Source organism: Anneissia japonica, unplaced genomic scaffold, assembly GCF_011630105.1.
Source record: "Anneissia japonica isolate Jap-2015-1 unplaced genomic scaffold, ASM1163010v1 scaffold6661_len17159_cov104, whole genome shotgun sequence".
Classification (NCBI taxonomy): Eukaryota; Metazoa; Echinodermata; class Crinoidea; order Comatulida; family Comatulidae; genus Anneissia; species Anneissia japonica.
In genome coordinates, this window is record NW_022751780.1 from 4,204 (window position 1) to 12,553 (window position 8,350).

Consider the following 8,350-nt stretch of genomic DNA (forward strand, 5'->3'; position numbering starts at 1 on the left):
TAGAAATGCACTGTAGTAAAATAAATTATGTTGCAATTTTTTCAAGCTTTCACTAAATTTTACGCTAATTTTCTTGTACTATTAAGACAATGAACCAGTTAACTATTAGGTCCTACAGTAATTATTTAAATTTTAAGAACCATATGTTTCTCCCTCGTGTTTCAAAATATACAGTATGCCCTTGCTTTAGATAAATTTTCTATATAATCTGGTTATCAGTGAAAAAAATATTATTGAAAAACAATTTATAAGTCAATATCATCATAAGCTGGCTGTCCCATGTAAAAAATATAGAATTTCTTTCATATTTTTGTTAACTTAGGTTGTTTGTCTTGGAAAAATTGCATCCCTCATGTCAATCCTTTAATATTACTGTAGATGTGGTCATACATTTGCAAAAAAAAACATAGTTTTTCTTTCTTTTTTTTAAATCTTATTTCATAATTTCAAAGATTAAAAATATTGTGTATATTGTATGCAAGCAGTCAAATTGGAATTAAATTCAACCATGTTATGCCTAATAGATTATTCTACAGTTGGTGAATCCACTCACCACATCACACAAAGAACTGTCCTGTCTTTCGCACAATTCATGATCCTTCATGATGATACAGTATATATTAAATCTAAAAAAATATTGAGGATGGCAAAATCCAAGAAACATTTTACACTTCACTTCACAATCGATTTTCACTGTAACTTTGAATAAATAGTATAAAAATGGATGACTAAATGACTGATAAACTGAATAAATAAACAAATAAATGTCATAATTATGCAACATTTTTACAGATACATATTTATTTTTTCTTTCAGCTTTAGATGTTTTAAAACCAAGCCTTATACTGTGAGATGGAATTTTTGTTTGACAGACAACAAACAAAACAATAGACAATAGACAAGCTTGAAGCAGTTGGATTCATGGTCCAGGGTATTGTCGGAGACGAGGCATCATCAAATAGGAATCTGTTTAATCTGTGCGCCCTCGATGGTAATAAGCATTACTTGGTAAACCCTGTGGATTCAAGTAGAAAAATGTTCTTTTTCTCATATGCCCCATATCAATGAAAACAATTCGGAATACCGTTGAGAATTCTGGAAGAAAAATGAAACCTATATATAAGAATTAAACGGCCATTTTATTTTTCTTTTCTCAGTGGCGTAGCTAGGGTGACGAGTGGGCACATGCCCCGGGCACCAGGTTTGGGGGGGGGGGGGGGGCTGAAATAGGAGAATGCGAGTAACAATTAAGCACTTTTTAGAAAATCACGACGAAATTGATGTATTTCGTCAGGCATGAATATTTTACAGTTAATAATAATCTGAATGTAGTTGTTTTTATTGGCAAATTTATAGATTGTGATTTATTGTCAGTCCATTTCGACCGTTTTCTCTTATTTTTTTTTATCCTATTCTGTAATGACTACATGACTAAAGTTCATCCTGCCTTATCTCAGAGCCACGATGGGAAAAGCGGGACTATCTGCTTTGGTACTACTTAGCATTGAGCGTGGTGAAGCAGACACCATTGCTAACTTTGATCATGTTATTTACTTGCTGATTTTACCCCGTACGGAACATTTGCATGAAACTCCACTCGGGCCGTCTCGGATTTACTCGACTCTAGTTTGATACGAACAAGAGCAGGCACTTCGCAATGTTGTGAAACTCGAGTATTCTATTACCATTACTGTATTGTTCTTTATATATGTTTACCTACGGTAAACCTATGAAATCTTACCGATTAATGGGATGTATGCTACGTCTGTAACTAACTGTGAGCTTCTTGTATGTTTGTTATCAAATGTAATACTACTTACAACAACAATAGCTAGTACCCCCTTCTATAGGGTGTAGTACCAGTAGTAAATAGGTACATTCCTATCAAAAGCTAGAGCAGAAAATACTTAACTAGTGTGCCTAGTTACAAGCTGAGTTAGGTCCTACCTGCTAGCACCTATTCGTCATAGGTACTTAAATAATGATCCAAAACCTAGGCCAACTAAAGAATAAAAATGTTCACAGTATGTAACTCAAATTCAAATATCACTTAATATTATTCGTGCAGCGAAATCAATTATTACACATGTCGTTTTAAATTACCCATTATATTAGCATGGTAACATCAATGTGTTTTTCAAAATCAGACAGCGAGCGGCAATCCTGTATCTCAGAAGTTTTGTAGACGTTTCTATTTGGTTGATGACCTTTTGACTTCCAGAATAGAGATTTTCGAGTCGAGTCAGTCGAAACAGCCCGAGTGGAGTTTCATGCAAATGTTTTGTACGCATAGTTACCAACATGAGAGATTTGAAATGTGTGAGTGACTACACCAGTAAGCCAGGTCAGTAAGCAAATATTAATAAGCTAGATTGGTCCACTTACTACGGAAGCGTATTGCTGCCAACTAAAAAAAAAAATAAAATTCAGATATTATCTAGTTATTACGAGATATTATCTCATAATAACGAGATAATTATCTCGTAATTATGAGATATTATCTCGTAATAACGGGATAATTATATTATTATTCTAATTTGATTAGAAGATTTAAAAAGTTATTATTGTTAATGAAGGATTAATAATAAGGATTGTTATGTCCATTTTTATTGATCTAATCTACGTAAATTTACTTTCAGAGTTTATATTTTGATAATGAAATTGTTTAGATATTTATTTAAAAAATACATTATATGAAATAATGTAATCGTTAACGTTTAATAATATTTGATAATATTTAAATAAAGCAATTAATATAATAATACAATATTAGCACAGACACAATGTATACACAGGCCTAGTTGAGAGTCCAGTTAAAACATGTAAATATGTATCGAAATGATATACTTATTTTATATATTTATATAGGCCTAAATATTATGCGTAAATATGTATTTAGTTATTAAATTAAGTTTATTTTCGGTAAATATTTTCAGCCACTCCATTTTTTTTTCTTTTTCCTCTTTCTTCCTTCCTATATGTTTCTGCCGTGTTTTCGTTAAATTTAATTGAATATACTAAATACATATTTACGCATAATATTTATATAAAAATATAATAAGTATATTTTTTCGAGTATTATTTACATATTTTAACTGGACTCCAGTACTATAAGCTTGTGTATACATTGTGTCTGTGTTTAACATTCAAATATCAAACATTAAATATTATTAAATCAACAAAAAAAAACCCCGATTTTTTGAAAAAGTTTTTATCAATGTTCCTTTACCAGAGATCTAGAAGTGACTAAATTTTGAAGGGTCAGGGTCGAAGGTCAAGGACACAACGATCGGAAACTTGTATAACTGTTTGCCGTATAGAGGTGTATGTGTGTGTGTGTGTGTGCTTATACGGGATCACATGACCATTAATTTCAAAGTGATTTATGTGAAAACAGATTGGTATAGTGGTAAAAGTGTTTTCCACACTACCAGCCCCGGGTTCAAATCCCAAGGAGTCTACTTGTATTTTTTTTTTATTATTTTTTTTATGGGGACAATATGCGGGGAAATTTATCCTGAAAAAAATTATGATGTGGGCGGAGGTATGCTCTTTCCGAGTGCCCTTTAGTTTATTATTAAGTTAATTCGCAACATAAGTAGATAATAAGTGTTGGATTGTATTTTAATTCAAACCGAGAGGTTAAAAGTGCATCTTTTAGATGTGGGTGAATTTTGTACGACAAGTATTATCAGTAACTTATATGTTATGATTAAATAGTTTAGAAGAGTTCGAAAAGTCATTTACATAGAATAATAAGAGTTACCTGCAATAAAGTATGTATGTAAACAATCAAGTTGCAGATAAATTCCAAGACGTTTTGGATAAGATCCTGAATTGGAGTAGTTACTGGCTAATGATGTTTAATATTGATACATGCAAGGTAATGCATTTTGGTCACTCAAACAAGCTTTTTAAGTAGTCAACTGATCACAAGGATCTTGGAGTAGTTGATTCTATTAACGGAAAATTGGAGTAGTCATTACTAGTGATTGCAATCGCCACTGAAGAATTCTATTCTAATCTAATGTAACCTAAAGCAGAATTATAAAAATTAAAATATGTGAATTGTTTTCTGGTAGAAAGGTAGTTGGTTAATAAAGCAAGTGGAAGTCCCTTTATACTACAAATAATATAGATTAGATTTTCGAATATAAGGTATCGCAAGCTTTCGATAAACCATGAAGACTCCAATGATATGTTCATTCTCAGATAAAGCTAAAGAAGGTTTGTTGAATGTTGTTTACGGGAACCATGGTTAGGATGAAAGATATTATGTGCGTTTCAATCTATTATTAATCATATTTTTCAAAAACAAATTAAAAGCATGAAAGAGGAAAAGTGGGACAGTAGTTAGAAATAATATGTCGACCATTTTTTTTATATAATAAGGTTATTTTCTCTATTTTAAGTGTTGTTGACACACCAGTAGCAAAATCAAGGTAAAAATATGACAGAGGGGATGAACTATTAATTGCGCAATCTGTTTAATGACGTCTGCATTATATTCACCATGCCCTCTGCTTTTACCGGCTTTTAATTCACAAAGAATCTCAATAGTTTATTTATCAGTAACACGTGAAAAAAAAAATATTGATTTATCATTGGACTTAAACATTAGAATACAAATCAGAAACAAATGTTGCCAAAATCTTTATGAAGTATTTATTTAACTTATTAGTAAATTTCTGGGATTCCAATATCTTATTATTATCTAAAAAGTATAATGGCCAGTTTATCTTTATTTTTATGTTTGCCTAGTAATTTATTAATGCCTTTTCATATTTTAAGAACATTCTTTTTATATGTATTCAGTTTACTGGAGTAATATCATTGGGATGATATACGGATCAAGTGGGTATGCATTATGGGATTTGGTGAGTGATGACGTGTCGTAACCGAGCTCCGTCGACACAGATTTTATCGAACTCCCTAAAGTAAGCAAAAGGATGGAATAAATTACATACAACTAAAAGTAGAAAAAGCTCATGATTAGGCAAAATTAGTATTTCTAGAGCAAATATTTTTGGAACTCACACAAGCAAGCAAATGAATGGAATAAATCGAACGTAAGTATGTAATATAATTTTACATTCAGCTTAGAGTAAAATAAGCTGTCCATTAGACAAACAATGAGTGCTACAAGAGCAAAATATAAAAAAACAACTCCGAAGCCGAGACAACGCCTATGCAAAATCATCTTAAAATTCTAGCGACTACTGACTCGAAAACTGACACGTCATCGTCCGAGATAGGGCCTCACGAGTAAAACTAAAAGAATGTTTGTTGATATTAATACACGAAATGGAAGAAAGAATATCGTCAGTTAAATGTAATTAGCAGGTACTGCTAAAGCAATCAATTCAGAGAGATGACAGAAGACATGATGAAATCACTCAAAGAAACAGCACTCACATCAAATCAACTTTGGCAAGAAATAAAGACCCGAGTGGAAGAAGTTGCAGATAACATCTGTGGGAAGAAAACATCTGACAAAAAACAGCAGTGGATAACAACTGAAATCTTAGAGATGACGGAACACCGCAGGAAGGTGAAAGACCACGTCAGCCATGAAGAATACAGAACTCTATGTAGAGACATTCAGAAAGAATGCAGAAGTGCAAAGGAAAGTTACTATCAGGAGCTTTGTGTAGAATTGGAGAGGCTAGATAGAACAGTGTCAGTCGCCACAGAAAGGTGAAAGAAATGAAAGGAAGGAAGCCCCAAGTCCAACTTGGGATCAAATCGAAAGAGGGAGTAATACTCCACAATAAAGAGGAAATCAGAAAAAGATGGGAAGAGTACATAGGAGAGGAACGCTTCATGGATGACAGAGGAGAACCACCTGAAATCACAATCAAAGATGAGCTGCCAAACATTAGTCTACAGGAAGTATAAGATGCAATAAAACAGCTTCCTAATAACAAAGCCCCAGGGGGAGACAATCTGCTAGCAGAATTCTTGAAAGAACTTGGGCCACAAGGAATGCAGCAGATGACTAAACTAATCAATCTCATCTACCAAACTGGTAAACTTCCTGATGACTTCCTAGTGGGCAACTTCATCACAATTCCAAAGGTAGCAAAGGCAACCCAATGCAGCAATCAGCCTGATACCACATGCATCGAAAATCCTGCTCAAGATCATGCTTGCTAGGATCAACCCTATAATTGAAAGTCAGCTAAGTGAGACAGAACTTGGATTTAGAAAAGGAAAGGGTACCAGAGATGGAATCTCCCTGTTAAGATGTCTCAGTGAGAGAATGATTGAGAAACAACAAAATCTCTACTTATGCTTTATAGATTATACAAAAGCATTCGATCGTGTAAAACATTACAAACTACTAGAAGTAATAGAAAGAGCTGGAGTCCCGGAGCATGCGAGAAAACTTATAACACACTTATACTGGCACCAGACAGCAACAATAAAAACTGCAGCTGGATGCTCGAATAGAGTGTACATACGCCGTGGCGTCAGACAAGGATGTATTCTATCACCGTCACTCTTTAACTTTTATAGTGAGATGCTACTCAATGAAGCTATGGAGAGCTGCACAGGCGTAATGATAAACGGAGTCAGCTTAATCAACATCCGCTATGCTGACGACACAGTTCTGTTGGCCAATAGTGCCCAGTCTCTTCAATCAATGGTAGACTCGCTCTGCACTGTGTGTAAGGCTTACGGCATGAAACTGAATGCAAAAAAGACGAAAACATTGTGTATTAGCAAAGTAATTCCAGATAATTTTGTAATCAGTGCAGAAGGTAAAGATCTTGAACAAGTCCATGATTAGCAGTATCTTGGGACCACGGTTAGAGATGATGGTAGGATAGATGATGAGATCAAACGAAGAATAGGGAAAGCAAAAGCAAAGTTCTGGGAATGCAAAGAGTTCCTGAGGCGCAACATCAGCATTCACCTAAAGATTCGTTTACTGAGATGCTATGTGTTCTCTGTGGTGGCATATGGTAGTGAGGCATGACAGTACACCAAAACAAACAGAAATAGATTGCACTCCTTCGAGATGTGGTGCCTAAGGAGAATGTTGAAAATCAGCTGGAAGGATAAAGTCAGCAACCAGGAGGTATTAAATAGAGCTGGTACACAAAGGTTGCTAGTTACTGAGTTAATGAAAAGAAGGCTGAGCTATGCAGGACATATTCTCAGGGGCAGTGGAGGTGAGCTACCTAATATCATCTTGGAAGGCTTAATACACGGTTAAAAATTTTCCTGTAAAATTACCGTCAAAATACTGGCAACCAGGACGCCAGTACTTTACCGTAATGTAAAATTACATTTCCGTTAAAAAAATAAAATTTCTGTAAAAATACGGTAAATTACTGTTGATCGAAATACGGTAGTCAAACGTAATGTAAAATCACAGGTACTGTTATTTATTTTTTCCTGTAAAAATACTGGCAACCAGGACGCCAGTACTTTACCGTAATGTAAAATTACATTTACCGTTAAAAATAAATTTCTGTAAAAATACGGTAAATTACTGTTGATGGAAATACGGTAGTCAAACGTAATGTAAAATCACAGGTACCGTTATTAATTTATTCCTGTAAAAATACCGTCAAAATACTGGCAACCAGGACGCCAGTCGTCAACCGTAATGTAGAATCACAGGACCGTTAATAATTTATTCCTGTAAAAATACCGTCAAAATACTGGCAATCAGGACGCCAGTCGTCAACCGTAATGTAGAATCACAGGACCGTTAATAATTTATTCCTGTAAAAATACCGTCAAAATACTGGCAATCAGGACGCCAGTCGTCAACCGTAATGTAGAATCACAGGACCGTTATTAATTTATTTCTGTAAAAATACCGTCAAAATACTGCCAATCAGGACGCCAGTCGTCAAACGTAATGTAGAATCACGTTTACCGTTCATAATTATTCCCTGTCAAAATACGGAAAATTATTGTCAATCTCAATGCCGGTCGTCAACCGTAATGTAGAATCACAGTACGGTAAATAATTAATTCCTTAATAATACGGTAAATTACTGTCAATGTTAAATGTCGTTCGTCAACCGTAATGTAAAATCACAGGTACCGTAAATAAGTAATTCCTGTAAAAATACTGTAAATTATTGTCAATATGAATTCCGGTCGTCAACCGTAACGTAGAATCACAGGTGACGTAAATAATAAGCTTGTCAACCGTTAATAATATAGAATTACAATTTTAAATTTATTAAAAATAATTTCTCTAAAAATATAAATATAAATTACTGTCTAAATTACTTTTGCAAAAATTCCCACTACATTTTTGGTGGCTAACAAAAGTAAACAAAATAACGAAAATTGTTTATAAAGTCTATAGAAATGTTTTAAAGAA